Genomic DNA, 24,230 nt, shown 5'->3' on the forward strand with positions numbered 1-24,230 from the left:
ATTCTGGAAGGGGAAGGCTTGGGCGATGATTGCATACAGTTTTTGAGAAACATTTAGCTATAAGATACCGTTTGCATTGAATGGAAGGTATGAGGAGCGATGAGAAAGGTAATAACGAATTGAGGCAGGGGTGCGCTTCAGCTCCACTGCTGTTTATTATCTAGATAGCGAGGATGGAATGGGCGCTAGAGGAAAGTAATATCGGGTTTAATTTCTCACACAAACAGGCGTGTACAGTAGCAGAGCAGCAGTTTCCGGGTTTGTTTTATGCAGACGATATTGTGCTGCTAACTAACAAGCAAAGTTATATGCAACGTCTGGCTAATATCTGTGGACAGGAAGGCGAGAATTTAGGTCTGAAATTTGCCTTTGAAAATCAGGTTTATGGTTCCAATGAAATAATTGAAAAGACAGTGTCATTACAGGGCCAGGAAATATCTCTGGTAGAGTAATATAAGTACCTTGGTATATGAATAAACAAGGACGATATGTATATGAAAACACGGGAAAGAGAGAGAGAGAGAGATGAAGAGCATAGGCATGGAGGTCAACCAGATATTACTCTCCGGTTTGTTACCCTACACTGGGATTGGGAGATAGGGGTTAGAAAATACACGGAGAGGAAAGGATTAAAAAATACAAAAAGAATGCAAACACTGAGACACACACACGAAGGGCGTTCTAGTAAAACGGAGAGGATTGCGGCCATAATAAAACACAGAGCCCTATGGGGATACAATGGGTACGAGGTGCTCAGGGGTATGTGGAAAGGTGTAATGGTTCCAGGACATGCATTTGCAAAATGTCATTGTTTGCTTGAAGGCAAGAGTACAATCAGGACTCGATGGAAATGAAATATTAGTGAAACGCATTGCATTGAGCGCTCATGGGAAGACTACAAACGAAGCTGTGCAAGGTGATATGGGCTGGACAAGTTTACCTCAGGGAAATTCAAAGTACGATTGATTATGAGGAACGACTGAGGAATGTGGAAGGAAGGAAATGGGCTGGGAGATTGTTAGATATTTCTACAGGAAAAACAAGGAGCAGACCCATGGGTTTCTTGCACAGCACTGCAAGAGATGCCCCTGCCGACCCCTCTTTAAATATATAGTGACTCGGGGAAAGAAGCCTTAACGGGATGACCAGGCTCATCATTGAAGCATATCACATCGCCACCTTCAGTGGACCTTGTCTCAGCAAACCATCCATCTCATTATCAGGAAAAGAGGTGGAATTTACGCGCATGGCGTGATTTCTTTAGCACAGATTTCCCATTGCAATGCAAGAGACACAATCAGTTGCTCGGAGCACGCGTCCTGTAGCAAGCGTGAGAAAGGCATACATCTACGTCGTGGTCCCAAATTAAATACTCGTTGTTGAACGTTAGCGCCGAACGTGTGTGTCGTCTGTGTTCTCCTCTTGTAATGTTTCTGATGCGCTACGCGTTTTGCCTTCATCACTATCTTTAAAAACGGGATGCTGGCGACGGAATACATGACAGTGCCGCCGGTGTCACGTTGGTGTGGAGAAACAGGCGAGGGAGGAACGGCTCCTGGGTTGGACCGGATGTCAGTTGTGTATATGAGGCCCCGGTTTCGACTGTGGAAAGATTGTAAGGTGTCTACGGATAACCTAAGGTCTACACGAAATATTTACGCAAAAGGTTATAGGCTATTAACTACAGCTGCCATTTTGTAGCGGTGCCTTTTTCCCGTGATATTACTTCTCGCAGTCCATAAGCGGTGAGATATACGAATTTAACGCCTATGAGTAGATCTTATTGAAGAGAAAGGAGGAGAGGTCGGTCTGGAGAGCGTGTCTCTAGCCTACTACTCCTCAATGTGGAAAAGGGAAGTGGAAATACAGGGAAAGGTAGGTAGCGGGTGATTGTGTTATGGTGCAATGAGCCACTATTTACAAGTTGTCCAATATTATACGGATGCGCACTGTATAAGTCATCAATTACATCTGCCGGCAGCGAACAGTGAATTAGAGCGGCATAGACTTAAGCAGAAGACACTGGCTGCAAAACTGCGGCACACATCAAAGTGCTACCGTTCTACACACAAATAGCAAGCGGCACCCGTTGTAGACGAAGCTAGGCCTTCTGGCTTGAATAACCATGCTGGCTAGTGAGCAGACGCCGTCTGCATCGGAAAAAATACGTGGCGCGAAGCTGGAGGGCAGAACACGGAACTCACGGTGCACTGGAATGCTGGGAAGTCGAGAGAGTCCGTGCGCTCGGGGTTCAACGGCTCGAACGCGTCCCCGTCTGTCGTGCAGGCAATGCGTGCTGACTACACGCGGGAACGTGCTGTAATAGATGGTGATGATTGCGATGGTGACCTCAGAAGAAAGCAGGCAAAGGACTCTGGCTCTAGTTTGGGAACGCTCGCGTCGCGGCACTTCAGCGGAACATTTGCCTCACGATAAGCGTTCGAAAGCGTCATGGCAAATGAGAATTGCGTCTTTCCAATTTCTGTTGGTCCACTGGCTGATTTACACAGCCATAATGCGCCCCGTCGCTGACCCGGTGTCCACGAAGAGAGCGTTTCCCCGCTGGTTTATCCTTGAAAACGGGATGCTGGTGACAGAACACGTGAAAACTTCGCCGGCGTCGCGTTTGCGCGGAGAAACAGGTGAAGGAGGAAGCGCTCACGGGTTGGGCCGGATGGCTGGTGTGTAAATCTGGCCCCGTTGCCGACTGTGGAAAGATTGTAAGGCGCCTACGGATAATCTAAGGTCTACGCGATATATTTAATTAAAGGCTCTAGGCTATTAACTACAGCTGCCATTTTGTAGCGGTGCCTTTCTCCCGTTTTATTACTTCTCGCTCTTCATAAGCGGCGAGAACTACGAATTTCACGTATACGTCATCAATTACATCTGCCGGCCGGGAACATTGTATTGTATTGGGTATTATGGCGCGTAAGCAACAGAGGCTATCATGCGCCAAACACATGGTATAATTTATTTCAAAAATTGGGTATCCTCAGCGAAGGTCCTTGTCCGGACAAGTACTCTGAGGAGCACAACAAATCCAATGGAAACCTAAGCCTTCTTCTCAGGACTGAGAAAATGGGTGAGCTGCATCATAAGATGCGTGAAAAAGCTGGGTAAGAATTTTTAGAATTAGTAGTTCGGTGATATATTATTATTATGTGATTATTATTAGTGTAATATTAGAGCGGCACAGAATTAAGCAAAAGGCGTTGGCTGCGCACTTGCAACACATATCAAAGTGCTGCCGTCCTACACTACATTGCAAGCTGCACTCCTTGTAGACGAAGTTAGGCCTTCTCGCTCAAGCAACTCCGCTGCTAGGCTAGTGAACAGACGCCGTCTGCAGCCGAACAAATACGTGGCGCGGAGCCGGAGTGGGTATGAGGCATCGTCTAAGCCAGTGCAAGATACCTAGGAACTCACGCTGCGCTGGAACACCGGGAAGTCGAGAGGTCCGTGCAGACGGGGTTCAACGGCTTGAGCGTGTCCTCGTATCTCGTGCAAGGTGCCGACTACACGCGGGAACGTGCTGTAATAGATGATGATGATCGCGATGGTAACCGCCGAAGAAAGCACGCGTACAGGTGTCGCGTCAACGGAACTGCTTCCCGGCTGCAAAAACTAGAAGAAGAATCGTGAGGCGTAGGCGAAATGGGTTACGGGAGATCGCTTACACTTGCTCTTCAATCGCGCCTCTGTATGAAAGGCTGCCGCCATGCAACAGCGTTTTATATTTTATTGCGATACGAATTACGCGAACGCTCAGGGGGAGTCTCTACTAATAGAATTTTGTTTGTTTTGTTTCCTTTTTTAACTTTGCAGCTTGATTATTTTCCTTTCAAGGAAACGTGGGAATCGCGTCAAAACGCTTTTTTGTCCCACTGTGCCTATATACCCATATACCCATATACACCCATATGCATGTGCAGAGTGACCCAACTGTCATGAACCAAACTTTATATGTATGTAAGTGCCACGTGGCTGGACAGAACCAAGGTAATGTTGTTCGGCGTCGCTTTGAGATACTCAGATTGTATCTTGCATACCGCCTAGTTAAATAATTAGTCTTAAATAATTATTCAGCTTCTCAAATATAATATTGAGATGAAAAGTGTCATGAGAAAATTACAGAACTACGTAAAATATTCCTGATACAGCTTTCTGTTGCTGAATACGTGCTGCATAAAAGTGTTTTTCCGAGCGTGAAAGAAGCCTGCGAATACAAGGAATGAATTGGTTGTAAAGGCAGAAGTGCACGGTTGGACACATGCTTTCGAGCTGAGGAACTTGATTTGCGCCAAGATAACCTGTCTAAGCTTTCACACTTTATAAAAAAAAACTACTGGACCATCAATATGCTGGCTGCTATTACTTGCAACAAACTAATAAACCAATACAAATATTGGTGAAATCATTTATCATTCGAGTGTTCAGATTGGTAACCTCTAGATGCGGAGTAAGTTGAAAAGTTGTGTACGTAATTAACAAAGCTAGGTTAATTAAATTTTCAATAATTGCTCTTAGATGGCTATAGAAAATGAGTAGTTTGGAGCTCGTCCTCGATATTATCTAGCCGAGCGAATAAATCTTTAATAAATATGCTTCTGTAAGAGCTATGCGAACAAAAATTTTCCGATCAAATCCTCTTGTAAAGCTTAACTGACACAGAAAAAGAACATCTGCAAAGTCAAAGAACAGTGCTTCAAGAAGGACACAAAGGAAGAACTACACAAAAAATGCACTAACAACTTCAAGCGCTGTTCTTTCAGCGAGGAACCAACTAGCCCGCCAGTCCACCCTTGCAAACCCGATAAGACCGCCTGACCACACCTAGCGTTTTGTGATGTTATCAAAGTATGGAGCCGTGGTCAGTTCCTTGAGGACAGTCCGCTTTCGATTGTTATACGTGCTGTTTTTCCGAAGGGAACCAGTTTAATGTTTTAGCGTCAATATAGCAGCGAAAGTGTGCCGCTGAAAGCTTGCTTGGTCGCAGAAGCGATGCATGACGCAATGATGGTGCTGATTTAGCGCATCTCTGGCATGATGAGAATGCGCTGCCGCCGAGGGAAGGAAGATAACGAAAAGTGAACAGCTTGGTAGCTGCTCACGGAGCCATGCCGATGGTGACGGTGCCATCGTGACGAAATCTCGGGCGGCGATATTGACGGCTGAGGCATTTGGCGGCTGTGACCCCGAAGATAGCGCAATGCCGGGCCGACCCGCGGCGGAGGTGCAGTTGGCCACGAAGGGGCCCACATACACAGCTTCGCCGGTCATAGTTCGCAGAGTGAAAGGGAACTGAGTTTTCTTTTTGCGTCGATTTCGCTTTCAGAAAGAGATAATGCTATAAATACAATGTCATTCGTTCATGTCCCGTAGAGCCTTCAACCCCAAGAGTAGGTGAAAGCGGGAAAGTACTCGCTGGGTTGCTCGCTCGCTCACACAAGCGCACTCTCAGAGAGATGCGACACATGTTTGCCCGCATTAATTCACATTTACATACGCCCACGCATGTACAGACGCACATAGAACTGCACGCTTACACAAACACGCGTATGCTCGCACACGCATACACGCACTCGTGAGTATGCACATTCAAATACCGAGACGGAAACCGGCGCGTACACGCGAATGCAACTACACACAGACGCACGCTCAAGGCGTGCCAACCCGCATACACTCCTTCTTCCCTGCGGCCTCACAAAAACATGCGTGTACAAACAGGCTGAAGACACTTGCTCTGCAATTACCGTTCCAAGTCGAGCTGTAACAAATCGCTCTACGGATTAAATTTAGCGCTTCTTCAAGTCAATGTGCCCTTGGCTGAGAGGTTGCAAAAACATAGACTTCTGTCGTGTGACATAACCGCCCATCCCCGACCAAAGCGCTACTTTAATGCACCACCAATGTTCCAAACCAATTAGTGCCACAAATGCAAGGGTCTACCGTCTTGGCGCAGACACTTGAAACTTGTTGATACTCCGTTATTATATAGAAATAAAGTTGTTTAAAATTTCGCCTATTCCGTTGTGCATGTGCATTTCAGTGAAGTTTCAAAGAATGGTGAAGGTACAATATCAAGAAATCCTGAGTATGTTCATGCTACAAGGCAGGATAGCTTTCTTTAATGTAGCACGAAGCCATGCTCATGCTTATGTTGTCTAATAATTAAAATCTGATAATTAAAGCGATGAATTAACAAATAATCAACCCATTGCAATGTTTTAGGAAGTAAAAATTGAAAATATATTTTAAGAGCACTTCTGCAATAATAAAAACTGAAACCAAATCTTGAGTTTTGTGTTTCGGCCATCTGGTGGGAGACTGTCCAACTCAGTTCTACGTGGCGTTAAAAAAAGTATCACGCAGCACGGTAGCATACCACTGTCAGCATGACACGAAACGATAGGTACGAGCGAATAAACGACTCGGCCATGGCTTCGTTTTTTTTTTCTTTCTTTCATGGTAGTTATTACAGTCGCAACAACCCGACAGTCACCAGTTGTGCATAGTCAGAGAATGGAGAGCACAATGAAAGTCACACAGAGAAAAGGCATCGTTCATACTGTGGGTAGAAAAGTTGGTATCACTTTAGAAGGGTGGTAGGGATAGGCACCTCACCAAAATGGGGTACCAGTCCGGCTGTGTATCAAGTCCATCATAAACCTGCTTTAGGTGTAGTGTCTTTTGGATGAAACGTACCCTTGTAGGTACAACCGTTTCGGCGTTTCGGTCCATCATTCGCGTTTTCCGCAAACTGTGCATTCGGATGAGAAAGAACATATCGAAAGGTGCACTATTATCAGAGGTCGGCAGCAGGTATCGCACGCTTCCGCAAGTGATACTCTCAGGTTTTTATAAATACAATGTGAACTTGCCCGACTGTTTCAAAAATCGCTTTTGTGAACAGTGTTATGCCATGTGTACAGAGTCGAGATAGGCATCAATCGAAAATCTGTCTCAGGACTACATATCCTGTAGCGTCTATTACGATAGTAGCCGTAGTTTTATCACAGATACCGTTTTTGTCTCGAAAATGGTGTACAAACTTTTATCGTTTCCATAGGCTCACATCGCTGAATGTTTAACCGCTCTGTGAACAAAATTCTTGCTTGCCAAAGCGTGATCACTGCATTTGGCTCATGTAGATTAGCTTCTAGAACATGTCTGTCACCTGCCTTTTTCAATAATCTGCATGCAGCTTTAGTCATTCGCAAGAAAAGCCTACTCGTTCAATTGAAAATGCACTAGCTTAGCGCTGGGACCGCTTGGGGCGCGCTTGTACGTGTCTAGAAAAGCTGGATATGTCTAACCCAGCTTGATACATTATAATTTTCATACGAAACGCGAAACCTGGAGTGCGTGGCCAACTGAGGATTTGGCCCGTGCTGTTCCGTGGTCGCCGGATTGGGCTGCCTAGCTTGAGTTGCTCTAAATAACGCCCGTCATGAACGCGTCGAAGGCCACGGAATGAGCACGCCTTGGAAATTTCCGGTGGTGGTCTCCCAGGCCTCTCTACTGGCAATGTTTTCCTTTGCCCCTGGAGAGCCCAGCACACTCCCATATTATATGGTCTAGCGTACCTTTTCCCTTACCAATTTTGCAGACGGCGTCGTTATAGTCCCTCGTCTGAGTTAAGTGGATCCAGTATGGTGAAGTGCAATTGCTTACCTGGAGGCGCCGCCAAATGCCAGCGTCTTCCAGAGAGAGAGACCGATGTGGAGGCGGAAAGATTCTTCTTTCGGCTTTGTAATTATCAACAATTTCCCTTTACGTGATGATATTATCTTTGATCCCTGGAACTGGCTGCTCTAGAGTTACCCGGTGGTAGCGTGCTCCGGCGAGTTCGTGAGCGGCTTCGTTACCTGGGACTTCTTCGTGGGCCGGAGGCCAAATAAAAGTTATGTCCCTCCTAGGAGGGTCTTTGAGTATAATTTGGAGGGCCTCTTCCGAGATTCGCCTTTCGCTAAAATTTCGGATAGCTAATTTGCTATCGCATAGTATGACTCCCGCTTATGTACCAGCACAAGCGAGCGCTACTGCAACCTCCTCGGCGTCCCTCATGCACGTGGATCTCGCTAGTTTAACGCACCCGTCGCCATTACCCACCGTCGATACCGTAGCCCCGTCTCTGCCGCAAGCGGCGTCCACGTACGCTACTCTATGCGCCGGTGTATTTAAGTTTATTTAATAGAGCATTAGCCGTGTCAGCTCTCCTCTTTGTTGTAGATAGGCTGAAGACAAGCGTCGAGCAATCCGCCTGGCCGTTGAGCCGTGAGGACTCACGGTCCTCAACGCGCGGGGACTGCATCGCCCCCCCCCCCCCTCTACCTGCATGTAGGTCAAGAGGCTGGCACCCCCGCTCGGTGAAATAAAGTTTTCAATCAATTCCAGTGGTGGTGGTGGTGACGAAGGAGTTTCCAGTTCGCTGCGCACAAAGACTCTTCGAGAACTGGGTGGTGGCGGAGTGTACTAATGAGACAATGTATGTGCCAAGTTATTTTATTAGTCTGTGAGCGTCCGGTTCGCTCAATACCGGGACCTGAACAGCCGCTGTAACGATTTTTCTTTTTCGTTCTGGTGGATTCGGGTGACCGCGCTTGCTATTGCTTGTCTTCACGCCAGAATGCCTGCCGAGACGTCACTCAGGTCTCTCCGCTTGAGTCTTCGCGTAGAGTAGGACAAGTGCCCGGGTAAGGTGGCCACAGCACCATGGACTGCATCGTGGCCAGCTGCCCGGCGACGCTCAGTGGAGGGATGCTTTTTCCTCGGACGGACGCGATCGAAATCGGTCTGTAGGTGTCCTACACGTACACCCAGCACTGCGTTAACTCGTGCGACAACTGCCACAGCCGCAAAATAGTAAAACGGCCAAGAATAATTATGCAAAAGCAATCTAAAAGAAGGTTACAGGAATAGGCGCGCGTTTTATCTGTTCCAGGTATGGCGCAGGCGAGACTCCGTTAAGAGAACTGCTTACGTTCCTTAATTCAATCTAGTGGAAGTAGGCAGACAGAAATATCGTACAAACACCGAGTCTCTGATAATCAAAGGTACTCCGACATTAAATTAAATTTGATAAACGTACTAGTAAGTACCTAGCCGCACGCGCGAATCAATCGATGCTTTCCTCAGCGACTGCTCTACTTTATAGAGCCCCGAAACTGGACCCAGGGATGATCGGCGAGCGGCAGTTAAGCAGCACGACATGCGGGCGCTTTGCAAATGTGTCTCGCGGAAGATGATGGGTGTGGCCGGTTTTGTCAGCTAAGTATGCATTTTGTTGGGATAGCACTTATATGGACACTCCAGGGGCATTTCTACTTTAGGCGTTGGCTTGGCCGCGAGGTTCCGTATGAAGTCCAAGCGCGATAAAAATGGTTGCCGCGTGCCGTGCGCTGTATGTGCGAGTGAAAGCGTGGGAGGGAGAGCCGGAGCCCGCGGCCCAATCTCGCACGCGCAAGCGAGGAAAGCAGGGAGGAAGTCAGTGAGGAAGTGCGCCGTCTTCCCCCGCGCGCAAAGAGCTGTGGGGATGTAGGGAGGGGAGGTGCGTTGTACTCAGGCCGAACTTCCCTCACAAAATTTTTTATAGAAAGTCTATAGACAGTCTATAGACGTCTATAGACTGTCTATAGACTTTCTATAAAAATTTTTGTAAGGGAATTGGCGGGTGCACGGGGCCACCCGGGCAGCTGTATCTCGAAAGCCAGTCTGCGATGGGGACAGAGTACAGCCGCGTGCTCTGTTTTCGCGGCTTAGTTCGGGTTGGGGGATGCGAGAGGCAGCACGAAATTCAATTCACGCGCTGGTTCTGCCGCGCTTCCCGACACCAGCGTTTTGTCAACGAGTTTCCGTGGTCATCGAGTGAGATATATTCACGTTTGCTTGCGCGCATGTGATACCATGATTGTTAATTTAATACGACCGATAAAAAGGGGTATTACTTCGCATACCTAACTGTCCACTAATTTGACATCGCAATCGATGCTTCGGTTTTCTACAATTGCCATGAACATATGCAAGGAAGGAAGGGCGGTTAGCGACGTCACGTCCAAGTTCCCACACGAGCTCCCGATGATGTCAACAACTTTAATGGTGTCTGCTAGAGCCTAGCTGATTGTTTGTCGGTTAACGCAAACGACATTGTGTTCTAAAGCAGCCAAAGATTTGACGAGGCGAGTCACGCAGTCTCGCGACATTGCTTCAGCGCTAATCGCACTCGCGTCGACATTCATCCTCACATGAGTTTCGGCGCAATTTTTTTGTTATACTAACCAACCTTTTTTCGCAATATAATCAAGATATAGTTTTGAAAGAATACTTAGATACTCTAAATAGTTTTAGCATTTCTCTTTAGCGCCTATTCGAAATAAAAAAGCAGTGTAAGAGTTGCATCAACCTCCGTTTGGTGGAGAAGCCCCCGTGCCAAATGCAGGAAATGGTGGAGTGACAGCGGTTTGCAGCCTGTGGTGGACGGCGTGGACGTGATGCCCACAGATTGACGCTCCACAGTGGCTTCCCCGGACACGCTCGGAAGTAAGGACTTTTTCAAGCTTGTGCAATCTTCTCTATCAGCTCGATAATCTCCATCGAACCTGTGTTAGTATAAACAAGACGTCACAGCTATTCATACCACGCATGCTAGAAGAAACTGACTCCGGAATCTCTAGCCACAATCAGAATTGTGGGTAGAATATAAGTTCCTCAAGACTAGCGCGAATTCGACCAAAGAGTGATTATTCGTTGTTCAAGCGCATTGAGCCTCAAGCACAGTTTATTTAATATCAATAAACTTTTTTTTCTAAAACCCAAAGCTAATAGAGAAAGGCGCTTGACTTCAGATGTTCCCCACACGAAGTTACGAAGGTATGGATTTACTTGCACGATGAAACATAATACAGGAGAAAGCCACAGGGATGACAAGCCGGCGCCGAGTAGCCGAGCTCACGAGCCCTTTTTTTTTTCTACTTGTTCCTCTGGCTCTGCTGTGCATCCTGCAGCAACACCACGACTCTTTCTAGTACGCCCAGCACTGATTCTAAGCTCAAAGAATCTTTTCATGAAAATAAGAAGTACTTTCTTTTTTATATCCAAAAGTGATCACTTCACTACACTTCCGTGTACGCCTGGCACTAAATCTTAAAATCTGGTATCACGCATTCGCAATTACATTTTTATTGATGTTTTAAAACACATTCCTTGTTTCCAGTGATATTTAAACAATGTAACGATAAAGATTACATGGTAAAGGATGACGTTGCAAAACGACAAGGTTAATACAAAAGCTGAGCAAAAAAGAACCCGCCTAGCAAGTGATTTGCATGGTGACGGGAATCCTGAAGAGCAGCATGCATACGAGGTGCGTCGAATTTCTCTCCTCTCTGGTCCACTCTTTGTAGGTGCATGAAGTAGCGGGGCATGCCAAGTCATGGGCCGTGGAAACGTCTTAGGCTAATAATAAGGTAAAGTGCATGTGAATGTCGCCAAGTGAATATTTTCAAACTACGTCGCAAGGTGTATTCGTTCTGGTGCTCGTTTACAGCTTCGACGTCCCACTAACTTCCCATCATGGATTGGAGATCACTTTTTCAACAGGAAAGTGCTTTGATCTAGGCTCAACCAAAAACATGTCCCGTGCCCGAACGCCACAATATCACTATGAAATAAACTCCCGAGATGGCGATACTTTGCCGTATTTTGCGTAACTAATGGTTAGGCATGCAGGCATAAAAAGGATAGAAAGCTGTGCTTTATTAAAGGAACTGTGCTAGCCATGATTAATATCCTTCTGTCAGTACAGTTAACGCAAGTTAACTGACAATAATGGCTTAATTGACTTCCTTACTTGGTATGTGCAAGAAGTCTCATCAGCTAGCCATATCATTGTAGGCAGCCAGAAGCGTGGTTTCTCGATCGGTTTGTCAGTCTGCTTGAAACGTATAATTTAGATTGCTAGCAATCAAGTTATCTAGGTTGTCTCCTTTCTTGCTTTGCGTCACAAGCTTTGCAACAGTTTACTTGACCCAACAGTCGATGTAGCGTATGTGGGGCCTATTCCTCTCGTCGAGTTGGATTTTTCTGTAGTCGGCGATAACAGTTTTATATTCACTTTTTTTATGAGAACCTTGCTGTATCGGAGAGCACCCAATTGATTGTCTTAATACGCGGATGGTCGTTATCGGTGTCCAAACGCTGGCAAATGAAATGTAACTGCGGCAGAATTGAACTCGCGCCAATAAATATGGGCCCATGTGGTGACGGTCAATGAACAACTCTTCCGTGGTTTTTTGAGCTGCTAGAGTTTCCGCTTGCTGTAACTGTATACGCTGCAAGTGAGAAGTGCAGAAGGCATTGAAGCAGATAAAGAAAGAGTGATGAGCGCATGACGTATATACCGCAATCGTGATGGCGGTGCGAGCGAGCGAAAAAGAGTGACACTGAAGTTGCTGTAATTCACAGAGCCATTGGATTTTAACAGCACTTCTTCATTCGCTAGCGTGCTGTACGTGCTCCTATGAACTTGTCCATAGCCTAAAAATTTCTCCGCGGGCTGTTTTCTCTTTTCGCTTTCTTCAGCTTCTCCGGCAGCATTATACATTGATGTAATAACTGTATCGGAGGGTGTAAGCAGATTTTCGTTCAAGCTATGCACGCTTCCAGCAAACCCCATTTGTCTTTAAGCGAGAGTTCGTTTTTCTTGTGAAAATAATTTTTGTGGCTACCTCTCTGGTTCCCAATATGTATTTGCCGAAAAAAATTTTACAACTATGAAATTGCCGACACATTCGTGCGACGTAGAAAAAACATATAGCAATAGTGCGTAAGGCTCGACTTTTTTTTTTTTTTGTCGTCGTCGTCTCTATAGAATTCACCGCTAAACACTAGCGCCAAGAACAAAAAGCCAGGGTTAATAGTACAGCAATGCACTTTGTGTTTCCCTGTGTTCGTGTGTGTGTGGGTGCGTGCGCATGCGTGTCTGTCTTTGGGCCGTTCCTGCAAATACGATGCGTTGCCACGAGGCACTGTTCAGCAAATTTACCTTTGGGACCTCAGTGCTGGTCAGCAAGGCACCGAATCCACGCTGCAGCCACTCATAGAAGTGCAGGATTCTCGTGCTTCTGGCTGCTGCTCGAGAGCTTACCAATACTGCGGGAAGTGCCCGGGTGAGATGGATACTCCTCGGGTCTGCGGATCTGACAGCAAGAGATACTGGAAATCGAAAAGAAAGAAAAGAGATTTTCTTGGGTCTTCGGGCTTCGAACTATTCGGTGTGCGACATTAGCAGGATCTAACGGCCGAGACCGACAACCTTTCAAGGGACAATTTGCTCATCGCAATGCACACTTGCGTCACCGTCCTCCACTACGGTCGGAATCTTCGACTGCCCGAAACTTCGCAATACACAGCGCTCATCGGCTGAAAACTGTGCCTCGAGTAGTGCGGGTCTGTCATGGATCATTTATCGAAGAGGGCCAGTCTTGCTAGCTGTGACCAGGGGCCTCAAATATCCGCGCAAATTACGAGACGTCGAGACTGAGCGGCAAGTTGTAGTGGCAAGCGCCTCAGGCTCCTAAATGTAGGAGCATTACTGGAAGCCCATGAGTGAGAACCGTAGTACTTTTCTGAACGGCGAGGTTGTAGCGTCAAATGAGGGCCGGCTTAACGGCATGATATTGAAGAGGGCGGATCGACTGGATTGTCGTAATTTCTGCGTAACCATAGCGCAGTACGGCCTTGTGACCTTAGCATACTGCGTTTGCCAAGCTTTAAAACGTAAAGGAATACGAGATATGCCAATGCGACCAATTGCGTTTTTATCAGTCGCCTTGTACACGCTGGTGAATTCTTCTACAATGATTGACCAGCTGACTAGTGAAAATAATTAGTTATATTTATTCATTACATAAAGTCGCAGGGTCAATTACTAAAGTGTACAGCGCATTCAGAAACATATGCAACTGTTTGCAACTCACTCCACTTTACCCTTTCCTGGAAATTTCGGTAGGCTTCCACAATCTCCCTTGTCACCTTACTAACGCGCAGTAGTAACATCCTGTTTGAATAATTCTCTGACGAGGTCACGTGAACACAAAGTTGAAGCCAGTTTCAAAGATCAGGCCAAGCGCCGGCAGATTGTGGTTAGCCGATGCGTACGCTCACCTCTGCCATGGACGGCTTATTCAGGAAGTGTAAAAACGCATCGAATGCAAGCAGTGCCACTGCTAGAGCAAAGAAAGTTGCTGTGGTACCATACGTTCATTGGATTTCACATAATCTCAGAAAAATAGCGGTGAAATCGGGGTGGAAGTGGCCTTCGGTGCCACTGAGCGTCTACAGATGCTATGCAAACAGGTTAAAAATTGGAGGACCCTTAAGCTTCGCCTTCAAGAGTGGAACGCGACAGCGTTCCCGTCGACCCGCCAAGGGGTGTAAGACAATGGGCTACGGCGCAGCGACTACGCGCGCCGCATCGGACGCGGTGAGCATCGAGCAACGCAGCGCTCGGCGCGACAACTAAATGTGCTCCTGAGCAAGCGACGCACGCCTCAGCCTTAGAAACAGCTCGTTTCTAAGGCAACACAGCGTTCACTAGAGGCGCTTTTGTACCGCTTTGAAGCATCGAACTCGTGGCTCAGTAGACGACTTCCGGCCACCGAGCGTGACGGACGTGTGCTTCATGGGCTCCCAAGGAGCGGCTTTAGCGGCCCAGCCGGGTCGCGGTATCAGGAGCACTGAAATGCCTGCCCAGGATTATGAAATGGTTGTTCTTCATCTGCCATCAGGTTCGAGTGTTTTGAACACAGTATTTCTGCATGGTGATGTCACCACCAGGCCATATCGCGTCGAGCATTTTCGCGACGCCCTAGCGCGTCTGTCATTGCTGCCGGATGTGGTTGCCCTTGGGGAATATCAGATGAACCACCTGTGGGCCGTTACTTTCAACAGCGAAGGAGCGAAGGCAAAGATTCTGCAGGCTGAAGCTTTCAATGTGAAAGACCACCGCTGCGTGGTTATTGATCCGACCAACCGAGGCGTCAGGCTGAAGCTGTTTTGGCTGCTCCACGGTGTGCAAGACGACGACGTGCGCGTGGCATTAGCAGCGTTCGGAAAAGTGACCGAAATAACCCGCGATAAATGGAAGGTTAAAGGCTGAGTCGACAAGGCTTCAACAACACGGTCGGTTACACTGAAATTGAAGGTGGGTGTTACCATCGAGGACTTGCCCCATCAGTTGCGCGTTGGTGAGGACGTCGCTCTCGTCCATGTTCCTGGTAGGGCTCCGCTCTGCCTTGGGTGCCGTGGAAAAGGACATATACGCCGTGAGTGTCGGGTGCCACGCTGCGGGCTATGCCGGCGTTTCGGCCACGATGAGAGCCAGTGCGTGCGTAGCTACGCTAATGTTGCGGGCCAGGCACGAAGTGATGAAGCGGCCGAACACATCATGGATGAAGCAGACGCGGTCGAAGCAACCCGCGGAAGTGGGGGAGATTATGCTATCAAGGAGTCAACATCCAAGGAAACCGCACCCGCACCCCTTGCAGATACCAGCCAAGCCGGTAAGGAACAAACCCAGCCGGCCGTCGCATCAAAGCCAGCGTTCCTTCCGGAAAAAGCGGATAGCGTGACTGCTGTAACCCTGGTTACGACTGGGCAGCAGGGCGACAAACAGGAAGACGCCGATACCGAGATGCCCGCAGCGTCAAGTGTACAAGTGAAGCGGGCTCACGAGGATTCGGATAATCAGGAACCGAGATTGGTCGGTGAACGCGGCGAGGAGCCTCCGCCGAAGGCACCTTCAACGCGCCGCGGACCGTTCAAGCCCAAACCGAAACTGCCACCGGAACGCAGTACTGCGTCTGCTCTCCCTCCGCCTTAGCGGAGGCTACTTTTGCCACAACGGTTGAAGCCCGGTCCTTGATCGGGTCAGTACTAAGCTCAAATGCCTTAATGGATGTGGATTCACTCTGTTTGATGTGTGAGTAGACTGATCGGCGTCTCCCTTTTGCTTAGATGGCTACCAACCTCACGTCCAGCCTGCGTGTTGCTACGCTTAATGTAAGGGGCCTGTCGGCGCGTAGAAGGCAACTGCAACTGAGCCACCTTTTGCTAGAAAATGAAATAGATTTGCTCGCGGTTCAGCAAACTAAAATTGAAGACGAAGAACAAACAGACAGAATGGTAGCGGTCTATCGTAGCAGATACAGCGTTTGCGTATGTCATGCTGTTGGAAGAGCGGGTGGTTGCGTTATTTTTTTAAGAAATGGTATTGGTGCTGTCGATACTCTGTTCTCGTGTGAAAGTGGGAGTCTAGTAATGTGTGATTTTAAATCGGATGGAGTGGCTTGGAGAGCTGTGTGTGTATACGCTCCGAATGCAGTTGCTGAAAGGGAGAGTTTCTTCCGACAGGTGAAGCCTGTCCTGCTTACTGAAAGGCGAGTGATCTTGCTTGGTGATTTCAATTGCGTCTGTAGACCAGAGGATAGGACAACAAACCGTTCCTTTCGAGATCGGAGCGCCGAGTTACTTTCCGAAATTGTAGGTGAGCACGACCTTGAAGATGTAGGCTTGATATCGACGCATGAAGGCCAGGCAAAGTACACTCACTTTCAGGGAGGCAGTCATGCTAGATTGGACCGTATATATGTTCCTGTCGAATGTTCGCTGTCATGTTCTGACTACCAGACGACCTATGTCTCTTTTAGTGATCACTGTCTAGTCATGGTTACAATCGGTACGAAGAGAATAGCTGCGAAATTTAATTGGGACTTGTGGAAGTTTAATGATAAATTACTGGAAGATGAAGAGTACGTAACTAAAGTCAAGGATTATATAGCGAACATGCTGCGAAGTAACTCCGGAAGTTTTATGCAAGTATGCGAGCAGTTCAAATGTGATATTAAAAGAGCCGCTATTGATAGATCATGCGCGCTCCGGCGAAAAGAAAAACAACGAGTTAAAGAGCTGCAGAGTGCCCTAGATTTTATGCTAAGTACGGAGTGCTGCGAGCCGGGATTGTTCACAAAAGAAATTAAAGAGACTAAAACTAAGCTCGAGGCAATAGACGAAGAAATGTACCGTGGCGCAGTGATAAGGGCGCGTAACGAGAAACTGTGGTCCGGAGAGACGCCCACCAAACGCGCGCTCAGTGATGAAAAAAGGCACGCTTTGTCGAAAGAGATAACGGAAATATGCTATCAAAACGAAATCACAAATCGAAGAGAAATAATCAAGCAGGCATTCGTCGAACATTACACAGATATTTTCAGCCTTAATACTCCGGACACTGACTACTTCAGAACGGAATTCCTATCGCTGATGCCGAGATTAGAGGATGACCTTGTGGACGCTCTAGAAGCCAGTATCACGGCTGAGGAAATTGAATCAGCGATTCTGGAGCTTAGTTCAAACAAGTCGCCTGGGCCAGACGGTCTCGGTGCATCTCTATATAAAGCCTTTAGAACAGAAATGGCAGTCGCACTTGAAAGGCTGATTAGCGATTTCTATGAAATGAAAGCAAGTCCTCCATCCTTCCGAGCGTCCCACGTAGTGCTAATTCCTAAAACGAATGATCCGATTAAGTTACAGTCTGTTGAATCATACCGTCCCATCAGTCTAACAAACGTGGACTATAAGATATTCATGAAGATTTTAGCTCGACGCCTTCAAAGTGTTATTAAGCCACTTGTAGGGCCACATCAAACATGCAGCATAAAAGGCAGGTCAATCTTTACCAATGTTCACACAGCTAGAACTGTCCTTGAATGCTTTGACGGAATGTATGGGCGCGTGGCCATGTTGCAATTAGATCTGCACAAGGCGTTCGATAAAGTCGTACACGAAGTTCTGTTCTCGATCCTAGACCATATCAATGTTGGAACTGTTATTACAGAAGGTGTTAAAATGATGTACAATGGTTGTATAGCGAAGCTGATAATTAATAGGCAGTTAAGTGATGGTATTCCTGTGCTGTCGTCTGTGAGACAAGGCTGCCCTTTATCCCCCCTGCTTTTCGCTCTCTACCTCGAGCCCTTTTGTTTGCGGCTGCTGAAGAGCCCAAACATTCGGGGTTACACGTTTCATAAAACTGAAGTTCGAGTTTTAGCATATGCTGATGATGTAGCAGTGTTTTGTACGGACTATGACAGTGTCAAAGCGGTTGTACAAGAGGCTGTAAAATTTTGTACTGCAAGTGGAAGTGCTATTAACTGGAAGAAGTGTCTTGGTTTTTGGCATGGGAATTGGCAATACAAGCCTGAGACTTTTTGTAACATGCAATGGGCGGTAACTCCAGGCACCTACCTAGGTGTCCCCCTCGAACATTATCGAGATAGCAAAGAATATTGGGACAATGAAGTAGCGCGAATGAAAACCCAGACCGGCAAATGGGGAGGGCATAAATTTTCAATGTTTGCAAGAGCCACAGTATGTAATTTGTTTTTAGTCGCGAAAATCTTTTATGTGATGTAAGCGTTATGCCTGGCGAGGATGTCTGTGCAAAAGCTACATAGAGTATTTGCGGTGTTCATTTGGGCCTCAACATGGGAACGTACAAGTCGTAGTAATCTGTTCCATAGAGTGTTTAACGGGGGGCTGGGGTTGTCACATTTGTTCCTCAAACAGATTGTAAGCAGGTTTACTTTTTTGCGTTATCAAAAGGATGCTTTTCTGAGAACAATGATTCAAGCTAGACTGCGTGATTCATTGCCTGATTATGTAGTGTCGTCCATGTATGCGGGGCCAATGCCTTTGAGTGCTTTTTTGCGTGAAGTGGTCGCGTCTTTCCGAATACTAAAAGCAAGATTTTCTAGTGAATACCTGGCCGTTGTTACTAGTAAGAAGTTGTACAAAGATCTTGTTGATGTATTCTTGCCTGTACCGTTGTGTCGTACAGTATTTGTTTTAGGTTCAGAACGAGATGTTCTTAAGAGAGTTAAACGTATGCCGGTAAGATCTTCTGTTAAATCTTTCTTTTTTCAACTACATACAGGCACTCTCCCAGTGAAACCGTGGCTGCAAAGCAAAGGCATTTTTGTACCTTGGTCTGTGAAGTGCTTTATATGCAAAAAACCGGAGACGATTGAGCATATCTTTTTGGACTGTCATGACGCAGTGTTTTTGTGGGATATTCTAAAACGTAGCCTTAAAAAGGAATTGCCGTTAAGTGCTTTCGGAATACGCTTCCTGCCATGCGCGGAACCAGAGGGTGTGCCTGTCGATCTGTTAATGCTTCTGTGCATGCACGGTGTGTGGCGAACGCGTATGGATATTAGACATGAGCGCATTGTCCAGGCCCCAGCACATGAATACTTCATTGAAAGTGTGTTATATATACGCGAATTTTTCTGCACACAGAGTGATCCTCCTGATTGGCTAAGTGCTTTGGACAAAGTGACTAGCCTACATCGTTCTTATCACACCACACTGATCCGGCATTGACTAGTTGTTCTTTATGGCCATGTAATACTCACATTGTATTTTCTTTTGCCTAGCCGGTAATAAAAAAAAAAACTCGTGGCTCAGTGGTAACGTCTCCGTCTCACACTCCGGAGACCCTGGTTCGATTCCCACCCAAGTTGTTTTTTATTCATGAAGTGCCTGCTGGGATTTATCGCTCACGGCCAACGCCGCCGACGCCGACGACACCGGCTTTTCTGCGACACGAGCTCCTTAACGCTGTCGCGTTAATACAGAGAATAACAAGAGGCACGTGTGGTCTACTCCACACCGCAAACAATTTGTGACCTGCGCTCATAACCTTGTCTATGCCATTGCACTTTCGTGCGGAAGAGCATATGTAGGTCAAACTGGCAGATGCATCAATGAGGGATTAAATGCATCAATATAACGTCACTAAGGTAATCTCGGGTCATTTGGATATTCATTGCCGATATTGTTCCTGAAAACCCATGTTTGAAAATACTACCGTTCTGTATAGGGGACAAAGCAGGATGACAAGGGAGATTGTGGAAGCCTACGAAATTGCAAAATTACAGGAAAGGTGCGTGAGACAAGCCATCAGTTTCGCTATCTAAAAAGGAGATACGATTGCTCGGTTTATCGATGTAACCATGCCTTGCAAACGTGTACGGTTCATCGATATGCACCACTGAACGTTTTTTCCTGTCACGTTTGTTTTCGCTCGTACGGTATAAATATTTCGACGTGTGCAAAAATAAAATCTTTAGTTAAAAGTGAAGCGCTGTCTCTGTGTATCTGTTTCGTTCTACGTCCTCGTTCAGTCGCGCTTATACTCTCTATCATAACTATCGTCTTCCCATTTCTGTATTTCAAAATTCTTTCTTACTATAAGCGAATGACCCGTCATCTGTAATAACCCTCATAAAAAAGGTAATATGATAATTGCCAATGAACAGATCCTGATTCGAGCTCTCTGAAGACAGCTGTAGCGTATGACAACTACTGTGCAGAAAAGGCCAAAGACCAATAACGTAGACAGCAAAACAACAAACACAGTGTTGGAGACAACGAATGTGATCGTTCTGTTACTAACAGGAAAATGAAAAAAAAAACTAAATCATCAATTCGTAAAGACTATTCATTGCAGAAGCGATTTCGCTCGCGAAATGCGTGATTGTTTTTTTTTTCATCATTTTCGCTCTTTCTTGCAGAATATTTGTATACTCATTCTTACACCCCTAAAAGGTTTCGACTAAAGATTTCCGCACCGACTGTTAAGGCTGCCACAGATTAGGATTTCATGCCGTACGCTGTGCGTGCCAACAAACGACACAAGGATATTGTATTTCACGTCCTTAGACTTGGTTGGGGCACTTTTGTTTCCTGCATGCAAACATCCAACACAACTCCGAGGCTATTGAGTCGTCGGTACGACATCGAAACCACCTCAGCACTTTTGTGTGTCGGCTTTTTCTGTCCCGTTCGGTGTGCATTCGCGCTAAACACAAGTATTTCTATTACGCAAAGCACTTGCGCTACAACTTAGCGTAAGAGAAAATTGCAGCAGATGGCTAATGCTGTACAGTTTAGCGAAATCAATGTAGTCACTGGCAAAGAGCGCTGTCGAATGCAAAGCTTTGTCAACTCGGCCCCAGCTGCTAATGCAAATAATAACTAAGTACGGTGAACGAGAGAAGACCGCCCTTTAATATTCCTTGCATCACCGTTAGCCCTTAATTATCGCATGCATTTGTGTTTCTTTTCTATCTGTGTTCTGCGCCTTCAAGCATGTCTGTAGGAGATCGCAGTTAACCTCGCATACCCTGTGGAACGTCGTTATTTGGCACCAACAAGACACCGAGGCGGTGGTGGACACCCATGAAGAATTACTGTAGGGCACGAGTGGTGACCCTTTCAGGGGCTCGTGATGCTGGGGAGCTGAAGATCCTTCGCTTCGCCGCAGCCTGTCAGGAGAAAAAAGTTTAGCAAATTTATTTTTATCCCTTCTACACTGAGGTGTTTGCTTCCGCAAAAGCAACGCCATGCCAAAGGTCAGAGCTACATTTTTGTAATAATAAGCGCCACATAATCGTGCGCGTCCGTTACAGTATACTAGCACCCAGGGTGTCCTATGTATATAAAAAGACGCAACTACATTCTGAGCGTGTGAGGAGCTCAAAACTTCCCGCAAATTATGACGCAGCGATAGTTCTAAACGTTGTAGGGGTGATTGTAGCGGTGAATATGTATGTATATACGTGTGCGTGTGTGTGCGTAAGCGACAATAGAAATGCACTTAATCACTTATGTACACTCCTCTTCAGCAGTCCTCAATATACCTTGCCCTCCCATAGCACTGTCACAACACAACTCGGTCGCTACGCAGGCTTTTTTTTTTAAGCGATATTGCACTTGCGTCACACCATGTTTCGGGTGCTATCGTTGCCAACCTCTTCCGTGCAACTGCAATCTTCACCGAGACGCGCACGCGGCGAACGCTACGCGCGTAAGCGAGCTTTCTGGTTCTTTTTGCATATCTCCCCTCACAGCCGGCGCCGCTGCTGCCGCGTAGGCGAGCGCCATCTGGTGGTGTTGCACGGAACCCAGTTGTGGAAGCAATACGCGCCTCTCGCTGATTGGTTGGATTGAACGCATGGACAGGACGGATGCATTCGGCGGTAACAGTATACAGCTTCAATGTAAAAAATACCAAAATTTCATTGTTTGGTTGATATCTTTGTAACCGACGACAACAATGGTATGTAGATATGTACATATACTAATATATATGCGTAAAGTATGCACAATATGCCCATGTTTATTGCTTTTCACGGTGGTTTTCATTACCGTCCATGTTTTTTTATTCCGTTGTTTCTGCTATCTTAATTTTTTTCTCTGGCAGTTCTTCAATCAAGGTTTGACAATACTATTGCCGTTTCTCACTGCTGTCCTTGTGACCGTCTCACACTGTCAAATACCTATCGACAACGCTAATGAAACAACTTCTACTGCGTTCCGTTACGAGTTGGAACGCATTGTGCAATAATCGTTCTTCGTTGTCAGCTCTAAAAGACAAGCGCTCAATTTCACGATTTTTGCTTTGTTACGCGCATAAAGATGTTGCATTGCGAAGCGTCCGACGCGGAGAGTATGCCCCACCTTTATTCAGCACTAAGACGCGTTCAATAAAAAGACCACATGGCTGGCATTGCAGAAACAGGCCTAAGTGCCACACTACGATTACAGACAGGCAGCTGATTTCGTGGAAGCACGCGTCTTTGGCCTTGTTTCTTCCTTGTCAGCTCGGAGATGTGCAACAAAGCTGCCACTGTTTCGTGGAATACACGCTTCTCTTTCCGGTTATTTCCAATTTCCTTCAAGAAGCCACGCAATAATTTCGTTTTCTCGGTTAATACGCGCAGTCACTTCCTGTACACAGCGGCCCAGGGGCACAATATAGCTCGCGACTCCTAAACATGGTCGCGAAGATCGGTAACTTGTGTCAAACGTTGCGCAAATCATGACTGCCGCCCAACAACCAAGAGATTTGCACGATGCAAGATTTTTGCTGTTCGAAGAATATAAGCCATCTATAGATACCAGAACTGCAATTCACAACTCGCATAAGATAGTTTTGCTGTTCATTAGAAATGAGAAATATGTTCAATCTGAAAACTAGAACAGTGCACACGGGGCAGACAGACTTCACAAACACTGGAACATAAATGAGGTTGACTAGATTACACCCTTCGTGCGGATCCTTCCGTCACTACTGCTAACACATGCTAACTGGCAATCATGGTTGACTAGAAATACTTCCTGGTTATGTGTAAAGGGTTTCAAACCTAACGAGATTAATCTAGTCGGCTGGAAATGAGGCTACTTGATCGGTCTGTAAGTCAGGATAACGCGTATAATTCAGTTTCCCCGAAATCAAGTTATCTAGGTGGCATTCTTCCTTGTTATACGCCTAACTACGCGCCTGTGTCTATTTAACCCAATAGTAGATGTAGTGCTTGCGGTGCCTGTACTTTACGTGCCGCGTTGAATTCATCTGTAGTCTTGGGCGCTATAACGTAAAACTATTCCAAATTTTTATATTCCAATTCTGCAATCAGCCCACCACGATTGGTGAAAACTTTTTTAGGCCACCCCCACTTTACCTGTCTGTCACGCGACGTCACGAAAACCGCGATAGCTCCCCATCTGATATGACGTATACACTCTGATTACGCATAACTTGACCGAACAAAATAAAAATAGTTATTTCTGATTCGACGCCTTTTCGCCATTAGCCCTCGGCTATTGGTCAAAGCCTTTCGGGCTGCACCAACTTCACCTGCCTGTCACGCTATGTCATGCGTCAAATTGACATGTACGCGGTAATGATGCTTTAATATGCCGAACAAAACTGAGTTTTCTTATGACTAGCTGCAGGCTGCCCCGTTCCGAAAGGAATAAAAGATGGCTGCTGCCGATCGCTCGGGAACTGCCTACTCGCCCATGCCGGAGAGCATGGGTTTATTTGCGTGTAATAAAACTTGTTGCGTGGCCGTGTAACGTTTTCGAAAATTTTAGGCACGTTTACGACCTCGTTCTGCCAACTTTTCTTTGCTGAGGATCTGTTTTAGCGTCATCCTTAAGCTTCCGTTGCATGCCGCCGCGATTGTTGACGAGTCATCACAAGCTAAGTAAGAGAAAGCGCACCAATCGCAGACGCCGGCACCACCTTCTTAATCCGGTTATCGATATTCAATGCAGTCACTCGGCCCCATCGAATCCCTCTCCACTTGAGCATTCTCCTC

General features: G+C 46.6%; 1 protein-coding gene across 1 annotated transcript in view; it reads right to left on the bottom strand.

Annotated features, from left to right (window-relative positions):
- LOC142591371 (uncharacterized) overlaps window positions 1–24,230 on the bottom strand; it is a 149,750-nt gene that overhangs the window by 118,701 nt on the left and 6,819 nt on the right. Inside the window, exons 3-7 of the mRNA XM_075703697.1 lie at window positions 21,248–21,389; window positions 13,046–13,215; window positions 10,406–10,601; window positions 3,430–3,535; window positions 2,205–2,317 (exon numbers count right to left, since the gene is read on the bottom strand). The gene's annotated coding sequence lies outside the window, so the exon portion shown is untranslated. The remainder of the gene's footprint in view (window positions 1–2,204; window positions 2,318–3,429; window positions 3,536–10,405; window positions 10,602–13,045; window positions 13,216–21,247; window positions 21,390–24,230) is intronic.

Source organism: Dermacentor variabilis, chromosome 8, assembly GCF_050947875.1.
Source record: "Dermacentor variabilis isolate Ectoservices chromosome 8, ASM5094787v1, whole genome shotgun sequence".
NCBI classification, from domain to species: Eukaryota; Metazoa; Arthropoda; class Arachnida; order Ixodida; family Ixodidae; genus Dermacentor; species Dermacentor variabilis.